We start from the raw sequence: 12,500 nt of genomic DNA on the forward strand, positions 1-12,500 counted from the left end.
AGGAATCCTGACCGCTAGACCATATGGGATCCTCCTCCCACCTGGAGCAGGCCCTTTGGCTTTTAGTGTGTGACCGCCCCCTTTAAGAACATGGGAATGATCCGAAGGGATTGTTTACTGAATTCAATTTCATCAGGCTCACCGGAGGGAGCTCTCCTTTGCCTCGCCCAGGGGGTTCAGTTTCCTCCCATTCCTGCGATGGCATAACAGACACTATAAACTGGTCGTAAAGCAAGGTCCTTGTGACAGTACTCATGCAATGCATTTGAAAAGACGCATGGTATTGTATGGTAACCGTTATCCCACTGGCAAAGCAGCCTATTGTTGGACTGTCCATTTTTTATATTAATCAACCAATCCAATAATAATAATAACAAAAACTATGGGCTAATAAAACGAAATAATAAAAAGAGTCCTCTGCTCTACCAGCTGAGCTATCGAAGGAACACTGGTCGGGGACAGAACCTCAACCCATCAGGTTGCTGAAGCTCCGCCGCTGGCTAAAAGTGACAGACGTGCTGGCTGTCTCGATAAGTGAAGCAAAGACAACCCTAACTTCCCATACCGGGAGTCGAACCCGGGCCGCCTGGGTGAAAACCAGGAATCCTGACCGCTAGACCATATGGGATCTTCCTCCCACCTGGAGCAGGCCCTTTGACTTTTAGTGTGTGACAGCCCCCTTTAAGAACATGGGAATGATCCGAAGGGATTGTTTACTGAATTCAATTTCATCAGGCTCACCGGAGGGAGCTCTCCTTTGCCTCGCCCAGGGGGTTCAGTTTCCTCCCATTCCTGCGATGGCATAACAGACACTATAAACTGGTCGTAAAGCAAGGTCCTTGTGACAGTACTCATGCAATGCATTTGAAAAGACGCATGGTATTGTATGGTAACCGTTATCCCACTGGCAAAGCAGCCTATTGTTGGACTGTCCATTTTTTATATTAATCAACCAATCCAATAATAATAATAACAAAAACTATGGGCTAATAAAACGAAATAATTAAAACGGCTATTGGCTGACAGCGAAGCAAAAGAGGCAGAGCGAGCCAGCCAGGAGTCGAACCTAGAATCTTCTGATCCGTAGTCAGACGCGTTATCCATTGCGCCACTGGCCCACCAACCAGGGGTCCGGGAGCTTACATGGGACCTGTCGGTGTTCGACTGGGCAGGGGCCTGTCATGACATCTACTTTTTCTCATGCCATTAACAGGCCTGGAGCCAACGTCAGGAAGGGGTCCGATGAGGGGCCTGCTTTAAAAACCTTGGAGATGGAGGCCTCACATGTTGGGGATCTCGGTTGCTTTGTTTTCATGGCAAGTTGTGGTGTTGTTAGGATATTCCTACAGAGCCTGTGACAGTTTCTCAGCGGAAGAACTGGGATCCAGGGTCAGAGACGTCTCCTCTCCTGGAGGAAAATACAAGCCTTAGTGGTCTTGCTGGAAAATCTGGTAGAGGCCCACAGCCGGGCTTGAGGGGAAATAGTCAACAGACCTTCCCTGGTGGTCTAGTGGTTAGGATTCAGCGCTCTCACCGCCGCGGCCCGGGTTCGATTCCCGGTCAGGGAATGAGCTTTTGCCCTCCAGCGGCGGTCGTGATTGCAAAATTCCGCAGTAATATCTCCACGGCCTCGTCGAGAAGCACGGCCAAGGAATTGTTTGCGTGTGAAAAAGACCTCCTTCGAGCCAGAGTCGAACCAGCGACCTAAGGATTGCCAACTTGCCACCTACAGTCCTCCGCTCTACCAGCTGAGCTATCGAAGGAACACTGGTCGAGGACAGAACATCAACCCATCAGCTTGCTGAAGCTCTGCCGCTGGCTAAAAGTGACAGACGTGCTGGCTGTCTCGATAAGTGAAGCAAAGACAACCCTAACTTCCCATACCGGGAGTCGAACCCGGGCCGCCTGGGTGAAAACCAGGAATCCTGACCGCTAGACCATATGGGATCCTCCTCCCACCTGGAGCAGGCCCTTTGGCTTTTAGTGTGTGACCGCCCCCTTTAAGAACATGGGAATGATCCGAAGGGATTGTTTACTGAATTCAATTTCATCAGGCTCACCGGAGGGAGCTCTCCTTTGCCTCGCCCAGGGGGTTCAGTTTCCTCCCATTCCTGCGATGGCATAACAGACACTATAAACTGGTCGTAAAGCAAGGTCCTTGTGACAGTACTCATGCAATGCATTTGAAAAGACGCATGGTATTGTATGGTAACCGTTATCCCACTGGCAAAGCAGCCTATTGTTGGACTGTCCATTTTTTATATTAATCAACCAATCCAATAATAATAATAACAAAAACTATGGGCTAATAAAACGAAATAATAAAAAGAGTCCTCTGCTCTACCAGCTGAGCTATCGAAGGAACACTGGTCGGGGACAGAACCTCAACCCATCAGGTTGCTGAAGCTCCGCCGCTGGCTAAAAGTGACAGACGTGCTGGCTGTCTCGATAAGTGAAGCAAAGACAACCCTAACTTCCCATACCGGGAGTCGAACCCGGGCCGCCTGGGTGAAAACCAGGAATCCTGACCGCTAGACCATATGGGATCCTCCTCCCACCTGGAGCAGGCCCTTTGGCTTTTAGTGTGTGACCGCCCCCTTTAAGAACATGGGAATGATCCGAAGGGATTGTTTACTGAATTCAATTTCATCAGGCTCACCGGAGGGAGCTCTCATTTGCCTCGCCCAGGGGGTTCAGTTTCCTCCCATTCCTGCGATGGCATAACAGACACTATAAACTGGTCGTAAAGCAAGGTCCTTGTGACAGTACTCATGCAATGCATTTGAAAAGACGCATGGTATTGTATGGTAACCGTTATCCCACTGGCAAAGCAGCCTATTGTTGGACTGTCCATTTTTTATATTAATCAACCAATCCAATAATAATAATAACAAAAACTATGGGCTAATAAAACGAAATAATAAAAAGAGTCCTCTGCTCTACCAGCTGAGCTATCGAAGGAACACTGGTCGGGGACAGAACCTCAACCCATCAGGTTGCTGAAGCTCCGCCGCTGGCTAAAAGTGACAGACGTGCTGGCTGTCTCGATAAGTGAAGCAAAGACAACCCTAACTTACCATACCGGGAGTTGAACCCGGGCCGCCTGGGTGAAAACCAGGAATCCTGACCGCTAGACCATATGGGATCCTCCTCCCACCTGGAGCAGGCCCTTTGGCTTTTAGTGTGTGACCGCCCCCTTTAAGAACATGGGAATGATCCGAAGGGATTGTTTACTGAATTCAATTTCATCAGGCTCACCGGAGGGAGCTCTCCTTTGCCTCGCCAAGGGGGTTCAGTTTCCTCCCATTCCTGTGATGGCATAACAGACACTATAAACTGGTCGTAAAGCAAGGTCCTTGTGACAGTACTCATGCAATGCATTTGAAAAGACGCATGGTATTGTATGGTAACCGTTATCCCACTGGCAAAGCAGCCTATTGTTGGACTGTCCATTTTTTATATTAATCAACCAATCCAATAATAATAATAACAAAAACTATGGGCTAATAAAACGAAATAAATTAAAACGGCTATTGGCTGACAGCGAAGCAAAAGAGGCAGAGCGAGCCAGCCAGGAGTCGAACCTAGAATCTTCTGATCCGTAGTCAGACGCGTTATCCATTGCGCCACTGGCCCACCAACCAGGGGTCCGGGAGCTTACATGGGACCTGTCGGTGTTCGACTGGGCAGAGGCCTGTCATGACATCTACTTTTTCTCATGCCATTAACAGGCCTGGAGCCAACGTCAGGAAGGGGTCCGATGAGGGGCCTGCTTTAAAAACCTTGGAGATGGAGGCCTCACATGTTGGGGATCTCGGTTGCTTTGTTTTCATGGCAAGTTGTGGTGTTGTTAGGATATTCCTACAGAGCCTGTGACAGTTTCTCAGCGGAAGAACTGGGATCCAGGGTCAGAGACGTCTCCTCTCCTGGAGGAAAATACAAGCCTTAGTGGTCTTGCTGGAAAATCTGGTAGAGGCCCACAGCCGGGCTTGAGGGGAAATAGTCAACAGACCTTCCCTGGTGGTCTAGTGGTTAGGATTCGGCGCTCTCACCGCCGCGGCCCGGGTTCGATTCCCGGTCAAGGAATGAGCTTTTGCCCTCCAGCGGCGGTCGTGATTGCAAAATTCCGCAGTAATATCTCCACGGCCTCGTCGAGAAGCACGGCCAAGGAATTGTTTGCGTGTGAAAAAGACCTCCTTCGAGCCGGAGTCGAACCAGCGACCTAAGGATTGCCAACTTGCCACCTACAGTCCTCCGCTCTACCAGCTGAGCTATCGAAGGAACACTGGTCGAGGACAGAACATCAACCCATCAGCTTGCTGAAGCTCTGCCGCTGGCTAAAAGTGACAGACGTGCTGGCTGTCTCGATAAGTGAAGCAAAGACAACCCTAACTTCCCATACCGGGAGTCGAACCCGGGCCGCCTGGGTGAAAACCAGGAATCCTGACCGCTAGACCATATGGGATCCTCCTCCCACCTGGAGCAGGCCCTTTGGCTTTTAGTGTGTGACCGCCCCCTTTAAGAACATGGGAATGATCCGAAGGGATTGTTTACTGAATTCAATTTCATCAGGCTCACCGGAGGGAGCTCTCCTTTGCCTCGCCCAGGGGGTTCAGTTTCCTCCCATTCCTGCGATGGCATAACAGACACTATAAACTGGTCGTAAAGCAAGGTCCTTGTGACAGTACTCATGCAATGCATTTGAAAAGACGCATGGTATTGTATGGTAACCGTTATCCCACTGGCAAAGCAGCCTATTGTTGGACTGTCCATTTTTTATATTAATCAACCAATCCAATAATAATAATAACAAAAACTATGGGCTAATAAAACGAAATAATTAAAACGGCTATTGGCTGACAGCGAAGCAAAAGAGGCAGAGCGAGCCAGCCAGGAGTCGAACCTAGAATCTTCTGATCCGTAGTCAGACGCGTTATCCATTGCGCCACTGGCCCACCAACCAGGGGTCCGGGAGCTTACATGGGACCTGTCGGTGTTCGACTGGGCAGAGGCCTGTCATGACATCTACTTTTTCTCATGCCATTAACAGGCCTGGAGCCAACGTCAGGAAGGGGTCCGATGAGGGGCCTGCTTTAAAAACCTTGGAGATGGAGGCCTCACATGTTGGGGATCTCGGTTGCTTTGTTTTCATGGCAAGTTGTGGTGTTGTTAGGATATTCCTACAGAGCCTGTGACAGTTTCTCAGCGGAAGAACTGGGATCCAGGGTCAGAGACGTCTCCTCTCCTGGAGGAAAATACAAGCCTTAGTGGTCTTGCTGGAAAATCTGGTAGAGGCCCACAGCCGGGCTTGAGGGGAAATAGTCAACAGACCTTCCCTGTTGGTCTAGTGGTTAGGATTCGGCGCTCTCACCGCCGCGGCCCGGGTTCGATTCCCGGTCAGGGAATGAGCTTTTGCCCTCCAGCGGCGGTCGTGATTGCAAAATTCCGCAGTAATATCTCCACGGCCTCGTCGAGAAGCACGGCCAAGGAATTGTTTGCGTGTGAAAAAGACCTCCTTCGAGCCGGAGTCGAACCAGCGACCTAAGGATTGCCAACTTGCCACCTACAGTCCTCCGCTCTACCAGCTGAGCTATCGAAGGAACACTGGTCGAGGACAGAACATCAACCCATCAGCTTGCTGAAGCTCTGCCGCTGGCTAAAAGTGACAGACGTGCTGGCTGTCTCGATAAGTGAAGCAAAGACAACCCTAACTTCCCATACCGGGAGTCGAACCCGGGCCGCCTGGGTGAAAACCAGGAATCCTGACCGCTAGACCATATGGGATCCTCCTCCCACCTGGAGCAGGCCCTTTGGCTTTTAGTGTGTGACCGCCCCCTTTAAGAACATGGGAATGATCCGAAGGGATTGTTTACTGAATTCAATTTCATCAGGCTCACCGGAGGGAGCTCTCCTTTGCCTCGCCCAGGGGGTTCAGTTTCCTCCCATTCCTGCGATGGCATAACAGACACTATAAACTGGTCGTAAAGCAAGGTCCTTGTGACAGTACTCATGCAATGCATTTGAAAAGACGCATGGTATTGTATGGTAACCGTTATCCCACTGGCAAAGCAGCCTATTGTTGGACTGTCCATTTTTTATATTAATCAACCAATCCAATAATAATAATAACAAAAACTATGGGCTAATAAAACGAAATAATAAAAAGAGTCCTCTGCTCTACCAGCTGAGCTATCGAAGGAACACTGGTCGGGGACAGAACCTCAACCCATCAGGTTGCTGAAGCTCCGCCGCTGGCTAAAAGTGACAGACGTGCTGGCTGTCTCGATAAGTGAAGCAAAGACAACCCTAACTTCCCATACCGGGAGTCTAACCCGGGCCGCCTGGGTGAAAACCAGGAATCCTGACCGCTAGACCATATGGGATCTTCCTCCCACCTGGAGCAGGCCCTTTGACTTTTAGTGTGTGACAGCCCCCTTTAAGAACATGGGAATGATCCGAAGGGATTGTTTACTGAATTCAATTTCATCAGGCTCACCGGAGGGAGCTCTCCTTTGCCTCGCCCAGGGGGTTCAGTTTCCTCCCATTCCTGCGATGGCATAACAGACACTATAAACTGGTCGTAAAGCAAGGTCCTTGTGACAGTACTCATGCAATGCATTTGAAAAGACGCATGGTATTGTATGGTAACCGTTATCCCACTGGCAAAGCAGCCTATTGTTGGACTGTCCATTTTTTATATTAATCAACCAATCCAATAATAATAATAACAAAAACTATGGGCTAATAAAACGAAATAATTAAAACGGCTATTGGCTGACAGCGAAGCAAAAGAGGCAGAGCGAGCCAGCCAGGAGTCGAACCTAGAATCTTCTGATCCGTAGTCAGACGCGTTATCCATTGCGCCACTGGCCCACCAACCAGGGGTCCGGGAGCTTACATGGGACCTGTCGGTGTTCGACTGGGCAGAGGCCTGTCATGACATCTACTTTTTCTCATGCCATTAACAGGCCTGGAGCCAACGTCAGGAAGGGGTCCGATGAGGGGCCTGCTTTAAAAACCTTGGAGATGGAGGCCTCACATGTTGGGGATCTCGGTTGCTTTGTTTTCATGGCAAGTTGTGGTGTTGTTAGGATATTCCTACAGAGCCTGTGACAGTTTCTCAGCGGAAGAACTGGGATCCAGGGTCAGAGACGTCTCCTCTCCTGGAGGAAAATACAAGCCTTAGTGGTCTTGCTGGAAAATCTGGTAGAGGCCCACAGCCGGGCTTGAGGGGAAATAGTCAACAGACCTTCCCTGTTGGTCTAGTGGTTAGGATTCGGCGCTCTCACCGCCGCGGCCCGGGTTCGATTCCCGGTCAGGGAATGAGCTTTTGCCCTCCAGCGGCGGTCGTGATTGCAAAATTCCGCAGTAATATCTCCACGGCCTCGTCGAGAAGCACGGCCAAGGAATTGTTTGCGTGTGAAAAAGACCTCCTTCGAGCCGGAGTCGAACCAGCGACCTAAGGATTGCCAACTTGCCACCTACAGTCCTCCGCTCTACCAGCTGAGCTATCGAAGGAACACTGGTCGAGGACAGAACATCAACCCATCAGCTTGCTGAAGCTCTGCCGCTGGCTAAAAGTGACAGACGTGCTGGCTGTCTCGATAAGTGAAGCAAAGACAACCCTAACTTCCCATACCGGGAGTCGAACCCGGGCCGCCTGGGTGAAAACCAGGAATCCTGACCGCTAGACCATATGGGATCCTCCTCCCACCTGGAGCAGGCCCTTTGGCTTTTAGTGTGTGACCGCCCCCTTTAAGAACATGGGAATGATCCGAAGGGATTGTTTACTGAATTCAATTTCATCAGGCTCACCGGAGGGAGCTCTCCTTTGCCTCGCCCAGGGGGTTCAGTTTCCTCCCATTCCTGCGATGGCATAACAGACACTATAAACTGGTCGTAAAGCAAGGTCCTTGTGACAGTACTCATGCAATGCATTTGAAAAGACGCATGGTATTGTATGGTAACCGTTATCCCACTGGCAAAGCAGCCTATTGTTGGACTGTCCATTTTTTATATTAATCAACCAATCCAATAATAATAATAACAAAAACTATGGGCTAATAAAACGAAATAATAAAAAGAGTCCTCTGCTCTACCAGCTGAGCTATCGAAGGAACACTGGTCGGGGACAGAACCTCAACCCATCAGGTTGCTGAAGCTCCGCCGCTGGCTAAAAGTGACAGACGTGCTGGCTGTCTCGATAAGTGAAGCAAAGACAACCCTAACTTCCCATACCGGGAGTCTAACCCGGGCCGCCTGGGTGAAAACCAGGAATCCTGACCGCTAGACCATATGGGATCTTCCTCCCACCTGGAGCAGGCCCTTTGACTTTTAGTGTGTGACAGCCCCCTTTAAGAACATGGGAATGATCCGAAGGGATTGTTTACTGAATTCAATTTCATCAGGCTCACCGGAGGGAGCTCTCCTTTGCCTCGCCCAGGGGGTTCAGTTTCCTCCCATTCCTGCGATGGCATAACAGACACTATAAACTGGTCGTAAAGCAAGGTCCTTGTGACAGTACTCATGCAATGCATTTGAAAAGACGCATGGTATTGTATGGTAACCGTTATCCCACTGGCAAAGCAGCCTATTGTTGGACTGTCCATTTTTTATATTAATCAACCAATCCAATAATAATAATAACAAAAACTATGGGCTAATAAAACGAAATAATTAAAACGGCTATTGGCTGACAGCGAAGCAAAAGAGGCAGAGCGAGCCAGCCAGGAGTCGAACCTAGAATCTTCTGATCCGTAGTCAGACGCGTTATCCATTGCGCCACTGGCCCACCAACCAGGGGTCCGGGAGCTTACATGGGACCTGTCGGTGTTCGACTGGGCAGGGGCCTGTCATGACATCTACTTTTTCTCATGCCATTAACAGGCCTGGAGCCAACGTCAGGAAGGGGTCCGATGAGGGGCCTGCTTTAAAAACCTTGGAGATGGAGGCCTCACATGTTGGGGATCTCGGTTGCTTTGTTTTCATGGCAAGTTGTGGTGTTGTTAGGATATTCCTACAGAGCCTGTGACAGTTTCTCAGCGGAAGAACTGGGATCCAGGGTCAGAGACGTCTCCTCTCCTGGAGGAAAATACAAGCCTTAGTGGTCTTGCTGGAAAATCTGGTAGAGGCCCACAGCCGGGCTTGAGGGGAAATAGTCAACAGACCTTCCCTGGTGGTCTAGTGGTTAGGATTCAGCGCTCTCACCGCCGCGGCCCGGGTTCGATTCCCGGTCAGGGAATGAGCTTTTGCCCTCCAGCGGCGGTCGTGATTGCAAAATTCCGCAGTAATATCTCCACGGCCTCGTCGAGAAGCACGGCCAAGGAATTGTTTGCGTGTGAAAAAGACCTCCTTCGAGCCGGAGTCGAACCAGCGACCTAAGGATTGCCAACTTGCCACCTACAGTCCTCCGCTCTACCAGCTGAGCTATCGAAGGAACACTGGTCGAGGACAGAACATCAACCCATCAGCTTGCTGAAGCTCTGCCGCTGGCTAAAAGTGACAGACGTGCTGGCTGTCTCGATAAGTGAAGCAAAGACAACCCTAACTTCCCATACCGGGAGTCGAACCCGGGCCGCCTGGGTGAAAACCAGGAATCCTGACCGCTAGACCATATGGGATCCTCCTCCCACCTGGAGCAGGCCCTTTGGCTTTTAGTGTGTGACCGCCCCCTTTAAGAACATGGGAATGATCCGAAGGGATTGTTTACTGAATTCAATTTCATCAGGCTCACCGGAGGGAGCTCTCCTTTGCCTCGCCCAGGGGGTTCAGTTTCCTCCCATTCCTGCGATGGCATAACAGACACTATAAACTGGTCGTAAAGCAAGGTCCTTGTGACAGTACTCATGCAATGCATTTGAAAAGACGCATGGTATTGTATGGTAACCGTTATCCCACTGGCAAAGCAGCCTATTGTTGGACTGTCCATTTTTTATATTAATCAACCAATCCAATAATAATAATAACAAAAACTATGGGCTAATAAAACGAAATAATAAAAAGAGTCCTCTGCTCTACCAGCTGAGCTATCGAAGGAACACTGGTCGGGGACAGAACCTCAACCCATCAGGTTGCTGAAGCTCCGCCGCTGGCTAAAAGTGACAGACGTGCTGGCTGTCTCGATAAGTGAAGCAAAGACAACCCTAACTTCCCATACCGGGAGTCGAACCCGGGCCGCCTGGGTGAAAACCAGGAATCCTGACCGCTAGACCATATGGGATCCTCCTCCCACCTGGAGCAGGCCCTTTGGCTTTTAGTGTGTGACCGCCCCCTTTAAGAACATGGGAATGATCCGAAGGGATTGTTTACTGAATTCAATTTCATCAGGCTCACCGGAGGGAGCTCTCATTTGCCTCGCCCAGGGGGTTCAGTTTCCTCCCATTCCTGCGATGGCATAACAGACACTATAAACTGGTCGTAAAGCAAGGTCCTTGTGACAGTACTCATGCAATGCATTTGAAAAGACGCATGGTATTGTATGGTAACCGTTATCCCACTGGCAAAGCAGCCTATTGTTGGACTGTCCATTTTTTATATTAATCAACCAATCCAATAATAATAATAACAAAAACTATGGGCTAATAAAACGAAATAATAAAAAGAGTCCTCTGCTCTACCAGCTGAGCTATCGAAGGAACACTGGTCGGGGACAGAACCTCAACCCATCAGGTTGCTGAAGCTCCGCCGCTGGCTAAAAGTGACAGACGTGCTGGCTGTCTCGATAAGTGAAGCAAAGAAAACCCTAACTTCCCATACCGGGAGTTGAACCCGGGCCGCCTGGGTGAAAACCAGGAATCCTGACCGCTAGACCATATGGGATCCTCCTCCCACCTGGAGCAGGCCCTTTGGCTTTTAGTGTGTGACCGCCCCCTTTAAGAACATGGGAATGATCCGAAGGGATTGTTTACTGAATTCAATTTCATCAGGCTCACCGGAGGGAGCTCTCCTTTGCCTCGCCCAGGGGGTTCAGTTTCCTCCCATTCCTGCGATGGCATAACAGACACTATAAACTGGTCGTAAAGCAAGGTCCTTGTGACAGTACTCATGCAATGCATTTGAAAAGACGCATGGTATTGTATGGTAACCGTTATCCCACTGGCAAAGCAGCCTATTGTTGGACTGTCCATTTTTTATATTAATCAACCAATCCAATAATAATAATAACAAAAACTATGGGCTAATAAAACGAAATAATAAAAAGAGTCCTCTGCTCTACCAGCTGAGCTATCGAAGGAACACTGGTCGGGGACAGAACCTCAACCCATCAGGTTGCTGAAGCTCCGCCGCTGGCTAAAAGTGACAGACGTGCTGGCTGTCTCGATAAGTGAAGCAAAGACAACCCTAACTTCCCATACCGGGAGTCGAACCCGGGCCGCCTGGGTGAAAACCAGGAATCCTGACCGCTAGACCATATGGGATCTTCCTCCCACCTGGAGCAGGCCCTTTGACTTTTAGTGTGTGACAGCCCCCTTTAAGAACATGGGAATGATCCGAAGGGATTGTTTACTGAATTCAATTTCATCAGGCTCACCGGAGGGAGCTCTCATTTGCCTCGCCCAGGGGGTTCAGTTTCCTCCCATTCCTGCGATGGCATAACAGACACTATAAACTGGTCGTAAAGCAAGGTCCTTGTGACAGTACTCATGCAATGCATTTGAAAAGACGCATGGTATTGTATGGTAACCGTTATCCCACTGGCAAAGCAGCCTATTGTTGGACTGTCCATTTTTTATATTAATCAACCAATCCAATAATAATAATAACAAAAACTATGGGCTAATAAAACGAAATAATAAAAAGAGTCCTCTGCTCTACCAGCTGAGCTATCGAAGGAACACTGGTCGGGGACAGAACCTCAACCCATCAGGTTGCTGAAGCTCCGCCGCTGGCTAAAAGTGACAGACGTGCTGGCTGTCTCGATAAGTGAAGCAAAGAAAACCCTAACTTCCCATACCGGGAGTTGAACCCGGGCCGCCTGGGTGAAAACCAGGAATCCTGACCGCTAGACCATATGGAATCCTCCTCCCACCTGGAGCAGGCCCTTTGGCTTTTAGTGTGTGACCGCCCCCTTTAAGAACATGGGAATGATCCGAAGGGATTGTTTACTGAATTCAATTTCATCAGGCTCACCGGAGGGAGCTCTCCTTTGCCTCGCCCAGGGGGTTCAGTTTCCTCCCATTCCTGCGATGGCATAACAGACACTATAAACTGGTCGTAAAGCAAGGTCCTTGTGACAGTACTCATGCAATGCATTTGAAAAGACGCATGGTATTGTATGGTAACCGTTATCCCACTGGCAAAGCAGCCTATTGTTGGACTGTCCATTTTTTATATTAATCAACCAATCCAATAATAATAATAACAAAAACTATGGGCTAATAAAACGAAATAATAAAAAGAGTCCTCTGCTCTACCAGCTGAGCTATCGAAGGAACACTGGTCGGGGACAGAACCTCAACCCATCAGGTTGCTGAAGCTCCGCCGCTGGCTAAAAGTGACAG

The 12,500-nt window shown here is 49.5% G+C and overlaps 1 protein-coding gene across 1 annotated transcript in view; it reads right to left on the reverse strand.

Annotated features, from left to right (window-relative positions):
* The window catches only part of LOC311281732 (uncharacterized protein), a gene marked incomplete at both ends in the record, with an annotated part of 132,376 nt that overhangs the window by 112,019 nt on the left and 7,857 nt on the right, over window positions 1-12,500 (reverse strand). The window lies entirely within an intron of this gene.

Source organism: Rutilus rutilus (assembly GCF_951802725.1).
Source record: "Rutilus rutilus genome assembly, chromosome: 22".
NCBI lineage: Eukaryota > Metazoa > Chordata > Actinopteri > Cypriniformes > Leuciscidae > Rutilus > Rutilus rutilus.